Source organism: Marmota monax, unplaced genomic scaffold, assembly GCF_021218885.2.
Source record: "Marmota monax isolate L192 unplaced genomic scaffold, Marmota_monax_Labrador192_F-V1.1 WCK01_AAM20220418_F8-fsc00173, whole genome shotgun sequence".
NCBI classification, from domain to species: domain Eukaryota; kingdom Metazoa; phylum Chordata; class Mammalia; order Rodentia; family Sciuridae; genus Marmota; species Marmota monax.
The window spans coordinates 3887651-3906665 of record NW_026694620.1 but is presented as its reverse complement, the minus strand read 5'-3'; the positions used below and the strand labels follow the sequence as shown (position 1 = coordinate 3906665).

At 43.1% G+C, this 19015-nt stretch overlaps 1 protein-coding gene and 1 long non-coding RNA gene across 4 annotated transcripts in view; one reads left to right on the top strand and one right to left on the bottom strand.

The window, feature by feature from the left end:
* Window positions 1-10478: 10478 nt before the first annotated feature.
* Window positions 10479-16176, bottom strand: LOC131423328 (uncharacterized). Its single transcript, XR_009224730.1, has 2 exons — window positions 16067-16176; window positions 10479-14153 (listed from the first exon to the last, which is right to left on the bottom strand). It is a non-coding gene; the product is annotated as an uncharacterized LOC131423328 (long non-coding RNA).
* Helz (helicase with zinc finger) overlaps window positions 16078-19015 on the top strand; it is a 165388-nt gene continuing 162450 nt past the window's right edge. For 2 of the 3 annotated variants that reach the window (XM_046422612.1, XM_046422611.1), the window contains exons 1-2: window positions 16852-16956; window positions 18250-18305. The gene's annotated coding sequence lies outside the window, so the exon portion shown is untranslated. Of the gene's footprint in view, window positions 16229-16851; window positions 16957-18249; window positions 18306-19015 lie in introns of those variants that run through there. The other variant, XM_058572203.1, reaches the window with a different exon arrangement.

Genomic DNA, 19015 nt, shown 5'->3' with positions numbered 1-19015 from the left:
AATAAATAGGATGGATTCAAACAAAAAAGCTTCTACTCAGCAAAAGAAACAATCAGTGAGGTGAATAGAGAGCCTACAGAATGGGAGCAAATCTTTACCACAAGCACATCAGACAGAGCACTAATCTCTAGGATATATAAAGCACTCAAAAACCTTAACACCAAAAAGCCAAACAACCCATTCAATAAATGGGCCGAGGACTGAACAGATACTTCTCAGAAGAGGACATACAATCAATCAACAAACATATGAAAAAATATTCAACATCTCTAGCAATTAGAGAAATGTAAGTCAAAACTACTCTAAGATTTCATTTCACCCCAGTCAGAATGGCAGCTATCAAGAATACAGACAACAATAAGTGTTGGCGAGGATGTGGGGAGAAAAGGCACACTCATACATTGCTGGTGGGACTGCAAATTGGTGCAGCCATTATGGAAAGCAATATGGAGATTCCTTGGAAAACTGGGAATGCAACTACCATTTGACCCAGCTATCCCACTCCTTGGTTTATACCCAAAGGACTTAAAAATAGCTTACTACAGGGACACAGCCACATCAATGTCTATAGCAGCTCAATTCACAATAGCTAAACTGGAACCAACCTAGATGCCCTTCAGTAGATGAATGGATAGGGAAACTTTGGTATGTCTACACAATGGAACATTACTCAGCATTAAAAGAGAATAAAAGCATGGCACTTGCAGGTAAATGGATGAAGCTGGAGAATATAGTGCTAAGTGAAGCAAGCCAATCCCAAAAAAAACACAGATACATAATGGTGATGGGGAAAAGGGGAGGGAGGAGAAAGGTGGGAACAGGGAATGATGGTGGAGTGAGTTAGACATCATTACTCTAAGTACATGTATAAGACACAAATGGTGTGAAAATACTTTGTGTCCAACCAGTGTCTTGAAAAATTGTGCTCTATATGTGTAATATGAAACGAATTGCATTCTGCCATCGTGTGTAACAAATCAGAATTAAAAAAAAAAAAACTTAAAAAAAAGGCTACCATATCCCTTGCTCCCTGTGCTGTGACTTAAGCTGGTTATAGGCACAGTGGCTGAGAAAGGGGGACTTCTGAGAGGAACCTGTATTCTTGCAGAAGCTTCTGCATTGTGTTCTAGCAAATGAGAATCCTATTCTTCCTATGGGGGTACTGGGAAGATAGGCCACTTCTACAGTCTCAGAAAGTTGTCAAAAGTCTTGGAAGTCACTTCTTTGGAGCCATCACCCATATGTCCCTGTTCCTTATGTTAGGGATCTGACCTTGACATATCAGACCTGCCTTTGCTGGGTGTTCAACCTTCTTTCTTTCTTTATTATTATTATTATTATTATTATTTTTTGGGACCAGGGATTGAACTCAGGGGCACTCAACCACTGAGCCACACCCCAGACTTATTTTGTATTTTACTTAGAGACAGGGTCTTACTGAGTTGCTTAGCCCCTTGCTATTGCTGAGGCTGGCTTTGAAATCGCAATCCTCTTGCCTCAGCCTTCTGAGCTGCTGGGATTACAGGCATGTGCCACCATGCCTAGCTGTTTAATATTCTTTAAAAATCCAGCTACTTAGACTATTAGGTGCTGGATGTGGTCCCTAGCTTTTATTGCCCTACTAGTGTGGGACACATGAGAGCTTCATTGTATGCAATGAGTGAAGCCTTTGGTTTTCACACCTGGCTTCCTTCATCCCTCCCTTCTCTCCTTCTCTCTCTCTCTCTCTCTCTCTCTCTCTCTCTCTCTCTCTCTCTCTCTCTCTCTCTTCCTCAGCCCTACCTACATCTGGCTTCCGAATACTTATTACCCTGAGCAGTTAATCATCTTTCTGTTGGACATTAACAATGCTTATCAATAATCACCTAAATCTATTATCTATGAATCTACTAGATACACACATGACATACAGCATCTGTTAGAGCATTCACTTCAACCTGGACACCCTCTTTAATTGCCAACAGTAAAAAAGTGGGAACAACTCAACCCCATCTGTGCCAGGGCTGAAATTCCCGTTACCGACCATCGGTGATGGGAACCCCAGTTTCAAATCCCATCTGGTCACCTGCTTTCTTAGACCACTCCTGGTATGGACTGGCAGGATTAGAATCTTCAGAGGCAGATAGAGTTGGAGGTGCAAGATGGCCATTAGGGATCAACACTTGTGAAAGGAAGGGGAGGAAGCAAGAGCAGGACAGGAAGGAATCACCAGCAAGCCTGTCCCACGAAACCGCAACATGGTAAGAAATGGCCTTCAGTCTGCAGAGAGTCCTGTGTTAGTGGGGATGGCAGGCTTTTGTATCCCGGTCTCAGTCACTGGATGTTTGCTGCCCTGTGGCCCATGGAGCCTCAAGCAAGGCAGCTATCTGTAGCTGCAGCAGACCCTGAAGGAGCTGGCAGCCAGGGGCTGTCGGCTGACCACATCTGCACAGCTGAGCAGGATGTTCTTTCCTGAAGGGCATCTAGGTGACACATTTCCATGTCTACCATGCATGGTGCAGTTCCCATTTGTTTAGATTTTCCTTTTTTTCCTCTCTGTAATGTTTAGTTTTGCATGGAGGTCTGGCACAGGTTTCCTTAGATTGATCCCTGCCTATTCAATATTTTTGAAAATTATCTTTTTAAACCTTTTTGTATTCTTCTTGAATGTTGCTTTTTTTTTTTTTTAACAAGGGATTGAACCCAGACATGCTTAACCACTGAACCACATCCCCTTCCCTTTTTATTTATTTATTTATTTATTTGGAGACAGGGTCTCACTAAGTAGCTTAAGGCCTTAAGTTGCTGAGGCTGGCTGTGAACTTGTGATTCTCCTGCCTCAGCCTCCTGAGCTGCTAGGATTACAGGTGAGTGCCACTGTGCCTGGCACTTTTTATTTATTTATTTTTATTCTTAAGTTTTAGGTAGATACAATGTCATTATTTTACATTTATGTGGCGCTGAGGATCGAACCCAATGCTTCGTGCATGTTAGGTGAGCACACTACCACTCCAGCCCCAAACTTTTTATTTTTTTATATTGAGATAGGATCTTGCTAAGTTGCTGAGGCTGGCCACGAATGTATAATCCTCTTGCCTCAGTCTCCCAAGTAGTTGGAGTTATGGGCGTGTGCCACTGCACCTGGCTTCGTTATTGCTTTATTTAATACATACTGCATTGATGCATTTAAAAAATTGATATTAGTAAACTTACGGGACTCACTTATTAATTCTAATTATGTATCTGTGGATTGTTTTTTGTTTACTCCATACACAATCATGTCATCTTGTAAACAATAATCTTGCTTCCTTTTCAAACTTATATCTTTTAATTTTTTTTTCCCTGCACCTCTTAGCTTACTGCACTGGTTTGGACCTTCATTATGATGACAAAGAGAAGCAGTCAGAGGAGTGATCCTTGTTGCTCGCCCAAAGGGAAACTTTTCAATACTTCACTCTCTGGTATGATGTTAGTTTTAAGTTTTTGTAGATACTCTTTATTAAGGGGACACACACACACACTGAAAATTTTTTTTCAATGTTTTCTACTCCATTTATTAAGATGATCATATGATTCTTCTCTAATCTTCCGTCAATGTGGTGGATTAAACTGACTTTTTTTTTCTTTTGTGGAGCCAGGGAGGAACCCAGGGCCTTCAGTATGTTGTTAGGTAAGCACCCCTTTTCACTGAGCTAGGCCCCCAGTCTGTGATTGATTTTTTAAATTTCCCTTTTGGTGCCTGGGATTGAACTAAGGGGTACTTGACCACTGAGCCCCATCCCCAGCCCTATTTTATTTTATTTTTTAGTTTTCGGCGGACACAACATCTTTGTTTGAATGTGGTGCTGAGGATCGAACCCGGGCCGCACGCACACCAGGCGAGCGCGCTACCAGTTGAGCCACATCCCCAGCCCCAATCCCAGCCCTATTTTGTATTTTTAGTAAGAGACAGAGTCTCACTGAGATGCTTAGTGCCTCATTTTTGTTGAGGCTGGCTTTGAACTATCGATCTTCCTGCCTCATCCTCCAGAGCTGCTGGGATTACAGGTGTGCACCACAATGCCCAGCCTGCTGATTGACTTTTGAATGTTTAATTAACCGAATATTTCTAGAATAAGCCCACTCTGATTGTGATATACTGTCTTCTTTGTGTATTGCTGGGTTGTTTGCTGATATTTCTTTAGGGGTTTTGCATCAATGTTTATGAGTTGGATTAACCTGTTATTTTCCTTTTGTTATGTCTTACCAGGTTTTGGTATCAGTTACACTGGCCTCAGAAAATGAGTTAGGGCTTATTTCTCTTTGTCTTCTGAAAGTGTTTGTCTCAGATTTGTACTATTTTTTTCTTAAATATAACTCACTGGTGCGGCTATGAAGGCCTAGAGTTTTCTTTCTGGGAAGGTTTAAAATTACAGACTTAATTTTCAGAAGTAGGTAGAGGACAATTGAATTTTTATATTTTGTATTGTGCCAATACAGTTTTTGATGTTGACAGTTTGTGCCCCCTCCCCTTTTTCTTGAGATGGGAGTCTCACTATGTTGCGCAGACTGGCCTTGGCTCAAGTGATCCTCTCTCTCCTGAGTACTGAGTATCTGTGACTATAGGAGCATACCCTTGAGCCCAGCTCAAGTATTTGGATTTTAAAAATTAGTCTTACCAGGGTTTTATTAATTTTATTTGTCTTTAAAAAAAAGAAAGAAAAAGAAAATAATTTTATTGGCCTTTTCAAAAAATTTTTGATTATGTTTCCATTTTCCTGCATGTTGTGCTTAATTAGTTGTTCTTTTTTTAATTTCTAAGCATGAATACCTATTCTCTCCTCTCTCTGACCCTTTTTGGGGGCTTGGGAATTGAACCCAGGATCTCACACATCCTAAGCAAATGCTCTATCATGGAAAAACACACCTGGGCCTTTTTTATTTTATTTTGAGACAGAGTATCACCAAATTACCCAGGCTGGCCTCAAACTCGGGATCCTCTGGCCTCAGTCTTCTGAACAGATTACAGGCATGTGCCTCCATACCCAGCTTATATTTTGTTTATTCTTATTTCTCTGTTTCTTATTTTTTAATACATGAAAAAAATACAGCTTTACATTTAAGCACAGCTTTAGCTACATACATCCCAATTTTGCAGTTTTAGAATGTAATCTTCTCTTCTTTTTCTCTGGTGCTGGGTCTTGTGCATGCCAGACAAGTGCTCTATCACTGAGCTCTGCTCCCAGTAGATGTAATATTTTTTTTTTCATTAACTTTTAGTTTAAAACATTTTCTAACATTCACTGTGATTTTTCTTAAATTGTAAGTTGTTTAAGAATATATATACATATATATAATTTATATATATTATTTATAGTTATTTCTATAAATTTTCTTACCTACCCTTTTTAAAATTCTTATTTTCTAGCTTTGTTGCATCATTGTCTGAGAATGTTCTCTGTATGATTTAGAGCATTTGAAATTTGTTGGGACTTGCTATATTGCCTGGCATTTCATAAACATTCCATGTACACTTGAAAAGAATTTGTGATTTGCAGTTGTGGGTGCACTATTCTATATATGTCCTTTGGTTCAAGTTCGCTTATCCAGTTGTTCAGATCTATTTCTTACGAATTTTGCATCTGCTTGTTCTAACAGTTACTGATACACATAACTTCCACTACAACTGCAGATTTGTATATAACTCCTTGCAATTCCATCCAATTTTTTTTTGCTTTCTATATTTTGAGGCTATGTGTATTAGACACATACAAATTTAGAATTGCTATATTTCTTGGTGAATTGTGCACATTATCATTATGCAGTGTCTTTATTTCAGTAATGTTTTCTGCTCTATCTAAAGATTTTCTTTTGGTTTAACTTTTGCACGGTTAGTCTTTTTTTATTTTTTTAAATTATGGTAAAATATGTATAACATAAAATTTATCATCTCAACAATTTTTAGGTATACATGACTTGGTTTTGCAATTGATTTCCAGAACTCTTTTGGGGGGGCAGGGGGCGGTACTGGGGATTGAGCTCGCGGGCACTCAACCACTGAGCCACATCCCCAGCCCTATTTTGTATTTTATTTAGAGACAGGGTCTCACTGAGTTGCTAACTGCCTCGGCGTTGCTGAGGCTGGCTTTGAACTTGCAATCCTCCTATCTCAGTCTTTCAAGCCACTGGGATTACTGGCATGCACCACCACACCAGACTGGTTTTGATTTTTGTATTTCCCTAATGATTAGTGATGCTGAACATCTTTTCACATGCTTGTCGATCATTTGTGTCATCTTGTTTGGAGAAATCTGTTCAATAATTTCTCCTCCTCCTTCTTATCATTAGTATTTTTAGTTGTAGTTTTTTTTATGTATTCTGGATATTAACTTCTCACCAGGAATGTGATATGTAATTTTCTTCAGGTTGCATTTTACTTTGTTTGTATAGTTTGTCTTTGTCTATGCTATTATTTTTAACCATTTTTTATCCTTATGTTTAAGGTTTATTTTTTAACAGCTTATAATTAACTTTATATTATAATTAGAGCAATTAGTTTGCATTTAAAGTAACTGCTGACATATGTGGTTTTAAATCCCAACTATTGCTGGGCATGGTGGTGCACGCCTCTAATCCTAGAGGCTTGGGTGGGTGAGATAGGAGCCAGCCTCAGCAATTTAGTGAGGCTCTAAGCAACTCAGTGAGACCCTGTCTCTAAATAAAATACAAAAGAGGGCTGGGGATATGGCTAAGGGGTTGAGTGCCCCTGAGTTCAATTCCTAGTACAAAAAACAAAAAAAAAATCCCAACTATTTTATGTTTTTTTTTCACTCATTTTTTTTTTTTGGCCAATTTTTGCATTTTTTCTTTGTTTTTTGGGGGGTACTGGGAGTTGAACCCAGGTGTGCCTTACCACTGAGCCACATCCCAGTCCTTTTTATTTTTTATTTTGAGACAGGGTCTTGCTAAGCTGCTGAAGTCCTCACTAAATTGCTGAGGCCGCCTCATACTTATAATCCTCCTGCCTCAGTCTTCCAAGTCACGGGGATTACAGATGTGTGCCACTGTGCCTGGCTGGATTGAATACTTTTCAGTCTCCTGCTATCATTAGCTTGGATGCCATTCACTTTCTTCTTCTTCTTCTAGTGTTTATCCTATGTCTAACAACATGCATCCTTGGCTTTATCTATGTCTAACAGTAATTGGTACTTGAACCTAATATTCAGATAATTTAAGAAGCTTGGAATACTTTAACTTCACTAATAGCCAATCCTTGCTAATTTATATTGTTATCAGATAATTAAATTATGTACACAGACATACACACACACACACACACAAACATATATGTATATTTATTCCTCAAGGTGTTATTCTTCCTTCCTTTTTTTAAAGTGTATTTTTACTTGTTGATAGACCTTTATTTATTTATATGGGGTGCTGAGAATCGAACCCAGTGCCTCACACATGCTAGGCAAGCGCTCTGCCACTGAGCTACAACTCCAGCCCTTCTTTCCTCCCTTCCTCTCTTCTCTTCTCTTTCTTAAGGTGGGGTCTTGCTATGTTGCCCAGGCTCCTGGGCTCAAGTGCTCCTCCCACCTCAGCCTCTGAAGTACTTGGGACTGCAGGGGCATACCATGGAGAATGTTTATTATTATTTCTTTATAGCCAATGGACATGTGTATTTCCCATTTTTGTTTCTTTTCATTCTTTCCGTTTGGGATCATTTTCCTCATACTCAAAGGATATCCTTTCATGCTTCCTGTATTACACTTTTGCTGGTGACAATTTTTCTTAGTTTTATGTGTTTAAAAAAATGTTTTCAGTTTTCATCCTTGGAGCATAATTTTGCTGAATTGAGAATTTTAGGTTGGATGAATTTTTGGAAAGTTGTGAAACATCATTCGATTTTCCTATGCCCTTTATTTTTGTAGAAAAGTTGTCTTTCGAGTTGCTGTGACTTTGATGGTATTCTGGCCGGTTTGAAGCTTTCTCTCCTTCTATTTTTATTCTGTTTTCAATAGTTGTGCTGTACCAGCATCAGCATAGATTTTTTTTTTTTTTTGTGGTGCTGGGGATTGAACCCATGGCCTTCTGCATGTGAGGCAAGCACTCTACCAACTAAGCTATATCCCCAGCCCTAGACTAGATTTTCTTGAATGGACCCTCACAGGGTTGTGGTTGTCTTTCACTAGTTTTTAGAAGTTCTTAAGCTACTATCTCTTTGAAGTTAGCTTTGGCTCTATTCTCTCTTCCCTCTCCTTTTGTGACTCTAATTGCATGTTAGACCTTTTCAAGTATCCTTTATGCCACTTACCTTTCCACTTGTATTTCCCATCCTTTTACCTCTTTTTTACTTTATTTTGGATGTTTGCTTTTGCATACTTTTTTTTTTTTGGTGGAGGGTGTCCCAGGAATTGAAATCAGGGGTACTTGGCCACTGAGCCACATCCCCAGTCCTATTTCTTTTCTTTTTTTTTATATTTTATTTAGAGATAGGGTCTCACTGAGTTGCTTAGCACCTCACTTTTGCTGAGCCTGGCTTTGTACTCGTGATTCTCCAGCCTCAGCCTCTGTACCTGCTGGGATTACAGGTGTGCACCACCACGCCCGGCTCGGATGTTTGTTTTTGATATAACTTCCCATTCACTAATTTCCTCTTTAGCTGTGTCTAAGTTGCTGTTAAATCTAACCCTGTAATTTCATTCTTTATATTGTCTGTTGTCCAATTTAAGAATTTTCATTTGGAATTAAAAAAAAAAAAGGAACTTTCATTTGGGGTGTGTGTGTGTGTGTGTTTTATGGGGATAGAACCCAGGGATGCTTTACCATTGAGCTCCATCCCCAACCTTATTTTTTTTTAAATTTTGAGACAGGGTCCTGTAGCAACGTAGCTGAGGCTGAACTTAAAGTTGAGATCCTTTTGATTAACCTCCTGAGTAATTGGGATTACAGGTATGTACTATGTGTAGCCATTTGGTTCTTCCTCTTCCTCTCCTTCTTTTTTAAGTACTGGTGGTGGAACCCAGGGCCTCACACATGCCAGACAAGCACTCTACCACAGAGCCACATTCCCAGCCCATTTTGTTCTTTTTAAAAGACATTTTTGTTCTTTCTTGAAATTTCCAATGTGTATTTTGCCTCCTTGGGCTTTGTAAGTACAGTTGCTTCACAGTTTGTCTGGTGATTTCAACATCTGATGCTCTTGTGAGGCTGTTTCTGCTGTCTGTCGCTTGTTTTTGTCATGTTATCTGATTCCTTATTTGCCTGGCATTTTTTGTGTGGGATCTCATATTAGCAAACTTATTTGTGGAAACCACTTCTTCCACAGACGATTTATGTTTGTTTCCCTTAGGCTCTAGGTAACATTAAAAGTAGTTACTTTGATCAAACTCATTTCATTGTTTTATTTTTAAAATTTTTTTAATTTTTAAAAATTCTTTCTAGTTGTAGATGGTCACAATGTTTATTTTTATTTATTTATTTTTATGTGGTACTGAGGATCGAACCCAGAGCCTCATGCTTGAGAGGCAAGCACTCTACCACTGAGCTTCAACCCCAGCCCTCATTTTTAATTTTTATTGTTGCAGTGCTGGGAATTGAACCCAGGCCCTTGGGCATGCTATGCAAGAGAGATATCACTGCATTATACCCCTCGATACAATTTTATAAATTGACAGAATTTTAAAACTCTTTGCGAGGCCCTAATACTTGTGTTCTTACTTCTAGAGTCAGTGACTTACCCAGGCTAAGACTAAAGTGGAAGGGGTTGCCCTGGAGGCAGGCAGTAAGGGGTATATTTCTTTTCCTATTATTATTATTTTTGTTGTTGTTTTGGGTACTGGGGATCGAACTCAACCACTGAGCCACATCCCCAGCCCTATTTTGTATTTTATTTAGAGACAGGGTCTTACTGAGTTGCTTAGTGCCTCACTGTTGGCTTTGAACTTGTGATCCTCCTGCCTCAGCCTCCCGAGCCACTGGTATTACAGGCATGTGCCTCCGATCCCAGCAAGGGATGTATTTTCTGTAAAGAATGACAGTGGTAAAAGTAAAAGTAAAAGCTGGTCCTCTTTGTGTCTGTCACCACACTGCAGTATTTCTTTCTCTTTTTTTGGTACTGAGGAGCTGATTGTGCAGCATGCTAGGTTAGAGCTCTACTACTGAGCCACACCCTGGCCATTACTGTACTTCCAACCATCAATCATAAACCCTTCCTCCCTGTTGGGCCTGACCACTCCCACCATCACCTTAGCATATCACTGGATTCCTGTAACTATCCCTGTAGACTATGAGTTGGAAAAGAACAGCCTCTGTGCCAAATTCTGCAATCAGCCTGCTTTTTTGTTGTTGTTATTGTTTGTTTCTTCCACTTTTTTTATTGGTGCATTATACTTGTACATTTTGATGGGATCTGTTTATTACATAGTACATACAAATAATTTAACAAAATAATTTGGCCAATATTCCTCTCCAGCCCATTTTTTGGTAGGACATTAGTGTAAAAAAGAGTTTATACATAAGTTTTTGAAAACCTTTTTTATTGTGGTCAAATATTACATTAACATAAATGTTTTCCATTTCAACCACTGTACGAGTGCAATTTAGTAGGATTAAATATATTCACAAAGTTGTGCAATCATCATTAATATCTATTATCACAGTTTTACATTAAGAAAAAAAACTGCTAAAAACACCCCAAACCAACAGGTAAGATTATGGCACACAGGCCTAAAATGTTTAGTATCTGGCCCTTTACATTAAAAAGTCTGCTCACACTTGCTGTAGACCTAGAGAGCTGTCAAAAGCAAATGCCTACAGGGCAAAAGGATCCCATGTGTCAAAACCACCTCCCTTTCCTGTCCATCCCTTTTTTTGGAGTTGTAGATGGACAGAATAACTTTATTTTATTTATTTATTTTTTTACGTGCTGCTAGGGATCGAACTCAGTGCCTCACATGTGCTAGGCAAGCGCTCTGGCACAAACTACAATCCCAGCCCTCCTGTCCACCTTTGATAGTTCTTCCCAACCTTTTTTATGGGTACTGGGGATTGAACTCAGGGGCACTCAACCACTGAGCCACATCCCCAGCCCTATTTTGTATTTTATTTAGAGACAAGGTCTCACTGAGTTGCTTAGTGCCTCGCCACTACTGAGGCTGCTTTGAACTCAGGATTCTCCTGTCTCAGCCTCCAGAGCTGCTGGGATTACAGGGTGCGCCACCATGCCAGGCTTTCCCCCCCTGTTATTCAGATGTGTTCAAGCAGATGCTTCTCAAAACATATACTGTCTACTTTTTAAAACGTTGTTCTCAGTGGTAGAGGTGGTCTGACTGTGTTATGGATCCTTTGTTCTCTAAATATCAAGTAGAAAAGAAGCAGGCCTAAAGTAGTTTTTAAAAGTTCTGTTATTATGTCTTTGAATTTAGGTTTTGCCCTAAAAAGAAGAGGTATGTAAGAATCCAAGAAATTAGTGTTGGGGGTGTAGTTCAATGAAGCATAATATATTTGAGGCTCTGGTTTCAATTCTTATCTCTCTCTCTGTCTCTCTCTGTCTCTCTCTCTCTCTCTCACACACACACACACACACACACACACACAAGTCCAAGGGTTTAAAATTTCTTTATATTTTTAAATCCATGTTATCTCCTTCTCCTATATTTTAAATGGCTTAAAAGATCTTGGCTAAACATGAGTGGTTCAAATTAATAGACAGTGAATACTTGTTGGATTATATGAAAAATAAAAGAAGACAATCCATTAGAGAAAGGAGAAAGGGAAAAGGAGAGACGAGTAAGAGAGAATTTGGGTGGTGTATTAGTTCCTTTCTGTTGCTATAAAAAGATACCTGAGCCTGGTTAAATTATGAAAAAAAAGAGGTTTATTTAGTCATAGTTTTAGAAGCTGAAAATCCAAAATTACGTGGCTCTATCTGTTCAGTTTTAAGTGAGAACCCCCTTGGCTGAATTGCAGCATGTTGGATGGAATCTTGGCAGGAAAAAGAGAAATATGGGTGTGTGTGTGTGGCAGGGGAGGGCTGGGGATCCATAGGATGGTAAGAAAGGAAGACAGAGAATGGGAGAGGCCACTCTTTCTCTTTTTATAAAATTATTTTAATTTTTATTTTACTTATTTATTTTTATGTGGTGCTGAGGCTCAAACCCAGTGCTTCACACATGGTAGCTCTTCTACTGAGCTACTGCCCCCCATTCTTCCTCTGAGAGGCCAGCATTAATCCCCTCCAAGGGTGATGCCCTAATGGCTGAATTACCTCCCACAAGGCCCCACCTCTTAAAATTCTACCACCTCAACATGGTAACTTCACAGCAGGAAGGTAAAACTTACAGTACATGAACCTATGGGGGACAAATCATATCCAAACCAGAGCAGTGAGTACAGGAGAGGAGGTGGAGCAGTGGGAGGAAGAAAAGAAGAGAAAGGTAAAACGAAAGGATAAAACTTAATGTCATTTTACCAAAGCCTAGTAGCCAATGATCTCTACAAACTCAGTTTGTAGATTTAAAAAAAAAAAAATTTTTTTTTTTTTTTAAAGTACTGGGAACCCAGGGCCTAACATATTAGGTAAGCAATGACCTACATCCTCAACCCTTTTAAAATGTATTTAATTTTTAGTTTTTTTGCGGGACTGGGATTTTTTTTTTTTTTTTTTTTTGCTACCGGGATTGAACTCAGGGGCACTCAGCCACTGAGCCACATCCCCAGCCCTATTTTGTATTTCATTTATAGACAAGGTCTCACTGAGTTGCTTAGTGCCTCGCCATTGCTGAGGCTGGCGTTGAACTCGCTATCCTCCTGTCTCAGCCTCCCGAGCAACTGGGATTACAGGTGTGCGACATGGCACCCAGTGGGACTGGGATTTTAATTCAGGGCCTCCTACGTGGTAGGCAAGTGATGAACTACAGAGATATTCCCAGCTATTTTTTTTTTTTTAACTTTTCCTTTTGAGACAGGGTCTTGCTAAGTTGCCTAGGGTGGCCTAGAACTTGTGATCTTACTATCTCATCCTCTCCAGCAGCTGGAATTACTGCATGCATCACTGTGCCTGGCTTCAGTTTCTATTTTTTCAAATACACCCACTCCAACTAATCCTATTCCATTTTCCATTTTTTCCATTCCTTTCCAACCATCCACTTATTTTCCTTATTGGTGGTGAAAAAGGAATTTGTTCATGCATTTGTTTGTTCACTCACTCAACAGATATTTAAAAATATCTACAAAGTGCCAAACTGTGTGGGGCACTGGGCATAGACAGCTTCCATTCTAGTGAAAGACAGTGATCGAGGTGTAGTCATAGATGCCATAACAAATAGAGCTCAGTGGGTTAATACAATAAATGTCTCGTATCTGTTAAGTTTAGAGTTCCATACAGGTGTTTTTGGCCCAGCCTATTTCTGAGTGCTCATTCAGAGTCATACTTCTGCTCTAAGTCCACCAGCAAGAACTAGTCACATGGCCCTGGCTAAATGCAAGGGCATCTCTGGAAAACACAGTTCCCAGCATGGAGAATGGGCCTTTGGTGATTAGCAAGCTGACTGTCACATGGGGAAAGACAGACAGCTACTGAATAAACAAACTACTTATTATGTTAGAAGGTGTTAAGTGCTTTGGAGAAAAATAAAGCAGGGAAAGAAATATAGAGTCTGTAGAAATATTTTAATTTTAAATAGAATGGTGACAGAGGGGCTCACTGGAGTGAGGAGTTGAAGAAGGCAAAAGTGTGACTTGTGGATCTTAAAAAGGCCATTGTGGCTGTCGCAGAGCACGGGTGACAGAGGATATCAGAGAGAGGAGAGGAGGCGGACTATGTAGGACTATGGTTTCTCCAGAGAGAGAGAGAGAGAGAGAGAGAGAGAAGCCTTTGGGACTCTTTAAGTAGTAGAAAACTGAGGTATGGTCATGGGTAATAGCGGGGAGAGAAGCAGGACATGATGGGCTAATTAGCTGGTACTGCATCAGATCAGGAGCAGAATACACCTAAGTTAATGGTAGCTGAATGGCCTGTTTTCCTATATGGCCACCTCTAGTTGTACATGGTCAGAGTGATCCGAAGAGATGAAGGTCAGTTCACTTTAGGCTTCAGCACCCCTGTCCACCAACATCCGCTTGCCCTGGCAGCAGCTTGGTCATTCACTCAACGGATATTTGCTAAGCATCTCTGGATGTCAGGTCCTGGTCTAGGCATTGAGAGCAATAGGTTAGAGGAGGACTGTGCCCTCAGGGAACTTGTACTCTAGCGGGCAGATAATAAACAGCAAAGACAGAGCAAGATACTTTCTAATATGAGGCAGGATCCTGCAGAGTGACCTGCTTTACTTAAGGGATCACAGAGGTCCTCCTTGAGAAGGTAAACCTGAACCATGAAAAGATGATGACAGGCAGGGGATTGGGGGAACAGGATTCTGGCAGTAAGGACATGTGGCGAACTGCAGGGGAAGACAGAAGGTCAGCCTGGCCCCATCTTGCAGAGAGATCTTGTAGGCTCTGGGTTTATTCTATGCATGATGGAAAGACTTTGGTAGGTTTAAGGGGAGGAGTCACAAGATCTACTTATATTTCATTAAGGTCACTGGGTTGGCCACAGGCTTAACGGACTATAAGGGAAGGGGTGGGGTGGGGAGGCAGAGGGAAGAAGCATAGGTAATAGATAGGGTCTTAGACAAAGATGGGCGGGGACACACACTGAAGGTAGTAAATGGGTCAGGTGATCACTTGAATGGAGCATTTCTTTAGGTCAAGGCCTTTGTAAGCAAAGGAAGATTACCAAAGAAGCATGCTTGAGAGGTCCAGTCCTTGCCCTGATTTTGTTAATGTTTACTTATAAGGTAGCTCAGATCTCATCCTTAAAGGTGCCATGTAAACACAAGACAATCATTAAATCAGTGCATACCAGTGGCTAAATAAGTGAGAACTGGGGTATGGGGGAAAGAGGACTTTGGAGCTGCATTACATCTTCCAGCAGGACCAGAGGTCTGGGGTGGGAGGGGGCGCTGCCTAGCCCCTCCCTAGTGGCTACAGGAGCTTTGAAACTCTTAAAAACCTGGCTCCAGGCTTCAGTTTCTCAACTCATTCTGAGCTTCTCAGGAGCTCAGCGAAGCAGTGACTCAGGGGAGGTCCCTCCTCTGCAAGCCGGTTCTCAGTGGCTGGGAGTGACTCACCTGCTCCCTCCCTCACGAGTGACCCCGGGCCAATCCCTTAATGAGTCCACACCTCACTCTTCACCTCTGGCCAAGACAATTGCCCGGTGGAGTTTTTGGCTCCCTGGGGGCAGGGCTTGTGTCTGCAACCACACAGGTTCCTAAAGAGACTTCTGGTAAGATCCAGAGGAGTGCAGAACTCTAGGGCCAACCTAAGGTCCTCCCCAGGCACCGAAACGGGAATGCAGTGGGGGCGGGGTTAACGTTGGTACCCGCGATTTCTTCTAATTGCAGAGCCATTCAACAGCATTTTGTACCGAATACTTTGATACCTTGGAGCATTTCTTTATTTGTTTTTCTTTATTTATTTTTGGTTCTGGGGATAGAATCCAGCGCCTCGAGACTTACTAAATACCCACTCTATCACTGAGCTACACCCTAGGTCCAAAAGTCTTGGAGAATTTCTTTTGGACACCTTTTTGTATACCAAAACTTTCTTGGGAAAATAAAAGGGGGGAAAAACAGCAACCAGAGCAGGTCCCCAAAGTTAGCAAAGCGGACACCGGAGGCTCTAGGAAGAGAATGTGCATGGATTGAAGAACAAACCTCTGTTTCTGGGGGAACCTAGGCTACTGGATTGATGCCGGGATCTCTGCGACCCTAATAGGGTGGTGAGCCCAGCAGATCGTCCGGGTTTCAGCCGGCTCGGGTTCTACTAGCAGCGCCCCGGGTCGCCGCAGGGCGACTCCGCATCCCCCCCTTCCCCGCCCCCAAGCCACAGCAGCGCCCGCGCTCCACCCCTGGCCCCGCCGCCTGGGTTCGCTGTCCTGTAGGAACCAGGCAGGTGGACCGCTGCGGGAGCACCCTTCTCCTAGACCCTCCCGGGGACCCTCCCCCGGGCCCTGTCGCGCCTCCGCGCCCCGCCCCGCGCCGGCAGTGGGCGACCGAGTTACCTGCGCCGGGAAGTCACAGTCCACAGCCCGGACTCTTAACGGGGAGGGTCCCGCGGAGCCCAAAGCCACATTCCAAGGGGAGGGGTCCCTACCTCTTTAGAGGGTCGCGGATCACATTACCGGCCGAGAGGAAGAGACGGCGAGAGGCAGAGTAAACAGGGGGTAAAAGTTGCATTTAGCTGTTTGTTTTTTTTTTTTTTTTTTCCGGTTTTCCCCCAATCGCGCTTCGACGGCTGGTTGACCCGGGGATCCGGTGTCCGCCCAGTTCCCGCAGCCCGTGGCCCCGGCACGGCTTGCCTGCACGGAGGCCCCTTCCTGCCGCGCGGGTGCGGGAGCGGTGAGCGGGGCTGCGGGCGGCCCTGGCGACCCCCGCGAGGCTGTCCCAGGGGCGGGAAGCGCGGCGGCCGGAGCCCGCGCGGCGCTCGGAGCACCGGGACCGGGACGCTCACATGCGTGCGCATAAATCAGTCAGCGAGCAGTCGCCGCCGCCAGCGCCAGGGAATCCTCGGGCTGATTGAATGCAGACGTGGGGTGTCTGCCAGGGCAGGAGGGCGGCGGGGCAAAGGGAACCGGCGTGGAGGCCACGGTGGGGGAAGGGAGGCCAGGACCAGGAGACAAGAGAAAAGCCCAAAGCCACATTTTTAACCAGGGGCTGATTTTGAAATGCAAACTCCCGCGGGCGGGGAGGGGGCCGGGCCGCGGGCGCGGGGCCGACGGGCCACCCGCGGCAACTTTCCGGCGGGAGGTGCGGCCGGAGGGGGCGGCGCCGGCGGCGGGAGGCGGGAGTCGGGGGCCGAGGGGGGGAGTCACTTTAAAGGCTCTTTCTTACCCATAATGCTTTGTGGGGACGTTGACAAGTGGATCCAAGATGGCGTAGAAAGTAATGACAGGTAAGTCCTGACTTCCCCCTTCTCTGCTGCCGGGGCCGCTCCGCGAGCCGCCCGAGCCTTCTGGGGAGGGACCCTGACTCCCCTCCGGTGCCCCGAGCCCCGGGAGGCGCGGCCCCGGGGCGGGCCGGGGTCCTGGGCGGCCCGCGGCGGGGCCTGGGAAGCGGGGCTCTTCGAGGCGAGGCCCGGACGCTGGGGCTGTTTACAGCTTCTTCCCGTCCTCTGTCCCCTTCCCCTCCGCTGGGGGCCGCGGCGCCCGGGGCCCAGGCCGAGGCGGGGCCCTTGCACCCCTGGGCCGGGGGCCTGCAGGCAGCTGCTCTCCCGCACGGGCCACTCCGGGAGGGGGAGCCGAGCCTTGGTGCACGCTCCGCGCCTCCGGGTCGCCGCGGGGGGTGGGGAGCGTGCGGGCCTCCCACGCCCCGCTGGATTCCGCCCTCGGGGCTCGGACTTCCACCCGGCCGGGGCGGGGGTCTCGGGCGGGGGGCGTCGGGAAAAGTGGGTCAGGGGTGCGCCCCCTCCCCCGCGGAGGGCTCAGAGCCTAGGGTTCACTTTTGCCCCCTTCCCCGCCCCCTCCTCGGAAATGCTCTCTGGCCCACAAGCGCATCAACAAAAATACAAACAAGATCTCTTCCTGGAGATTCCTCAAGAGTCCCCTTTGCAAGGGCTTTGAAGACTGCAGCGTTTCTGGAACTTTGATTCCTCTCTCCCAGTTTATTTGAGCTTTTTGCCCCTTGGCCTTTTTGCCTTCGGAGAGGGCTGGAAGCCAGGTCTTCGGATACTTCTTGGATTGGGATTTTTGGGTTTTGTTTGCGACTCAAGAATTGCCATTCTTTTCTCCCTTACAACTCTTCAGGCAAATCATTAATATGATAAAAAGTATAACTCTAAAGGTAGTGGGTTCCTGGAATGGGAGAAGGAGGAAGGAGTTATCTTGGCTAGTTTGTACTTAATTTTGCCCTCACTTAAACTCATATTAATGAGGTTTCTTCTTTTTAATTCTTTCAAAAAATTTTTTTGAAACTAAGATCAGTCAGTGCTGACAAAAGATGAACTTTCTTATGTTTTTGATTTTTAGAGCATTTTATAATCTATTCTTTTATCTTTTTTACCAAAAGGAAATGTTTTCATTTTAAGGCAAAAGAAACATTCATTTGCAAAGCTGCAGACTGTACCATTTTTGTAACTTTCCATTTGAAATTTAGATGCCCTTTCACTTCAGACTGATAAAATGTTTGCCACTGATAATGTCCATTACTGGTATTGTATAGACACATTTTACTTTTCTATTTGCCTCAGGAATTGGATGAAGTAATTGATCACTAATGAACTACAGTGCTGGTGAGATGTGTAAGGTGAGACCACACAGTTAAACATGATTTCACTTGTTTCCTTCTGTATTTTAATCAACTTATAAAAGTAAGGCTGAAACTTAAGTAATTTGATGGGGCCATCTTTATTTTCCAAATATGTCACTCAGTCAAATGGGGTATGAGCAGGGCTAGATTTAGAAAGGAAAAATGTGTCAAATATCAATCTTTTCCAGGACTCCAACATACTCAAACATAGTAGAGTTTATCCAGAGCCAAATGTTATTTGCAGCTATCCTTGATCAGTGTCTTCTCCAGGGGTAATTATAGTTTGCCTCTTCAAATTTCTTTGTGTAACTTTAATTGGATGTCTTAATTTTGCTTGTTTTGATGTCCATTGTTTACTGTACGTTGAGTGTAAGTGATTATGTATAAGGGACTTGTATTTCCACAGTTTTTGGGACTTTTGTAAAGTATACCCATTCCATTGGAAATGATTATTTTAGGCAAGCCAGTCACTTATTTTATTTTCTTGTGGTATTGGGGATGGAACCCACAGCCTCACACATGGTATTCAGGTGCTCTATCATTAAACTGTATCCCCAAGCCCTTGGTTTTAATTTCTGAAAAATGGAATAGTACTTGTCTCTAATAATTATTTAATAATTATTTGGAAATGAAAATGATATGAAAGTGAATCCCACCCAACTTATTAGGGATAAGACTAGTTATTATTTTCTGGTCATATATGGTGT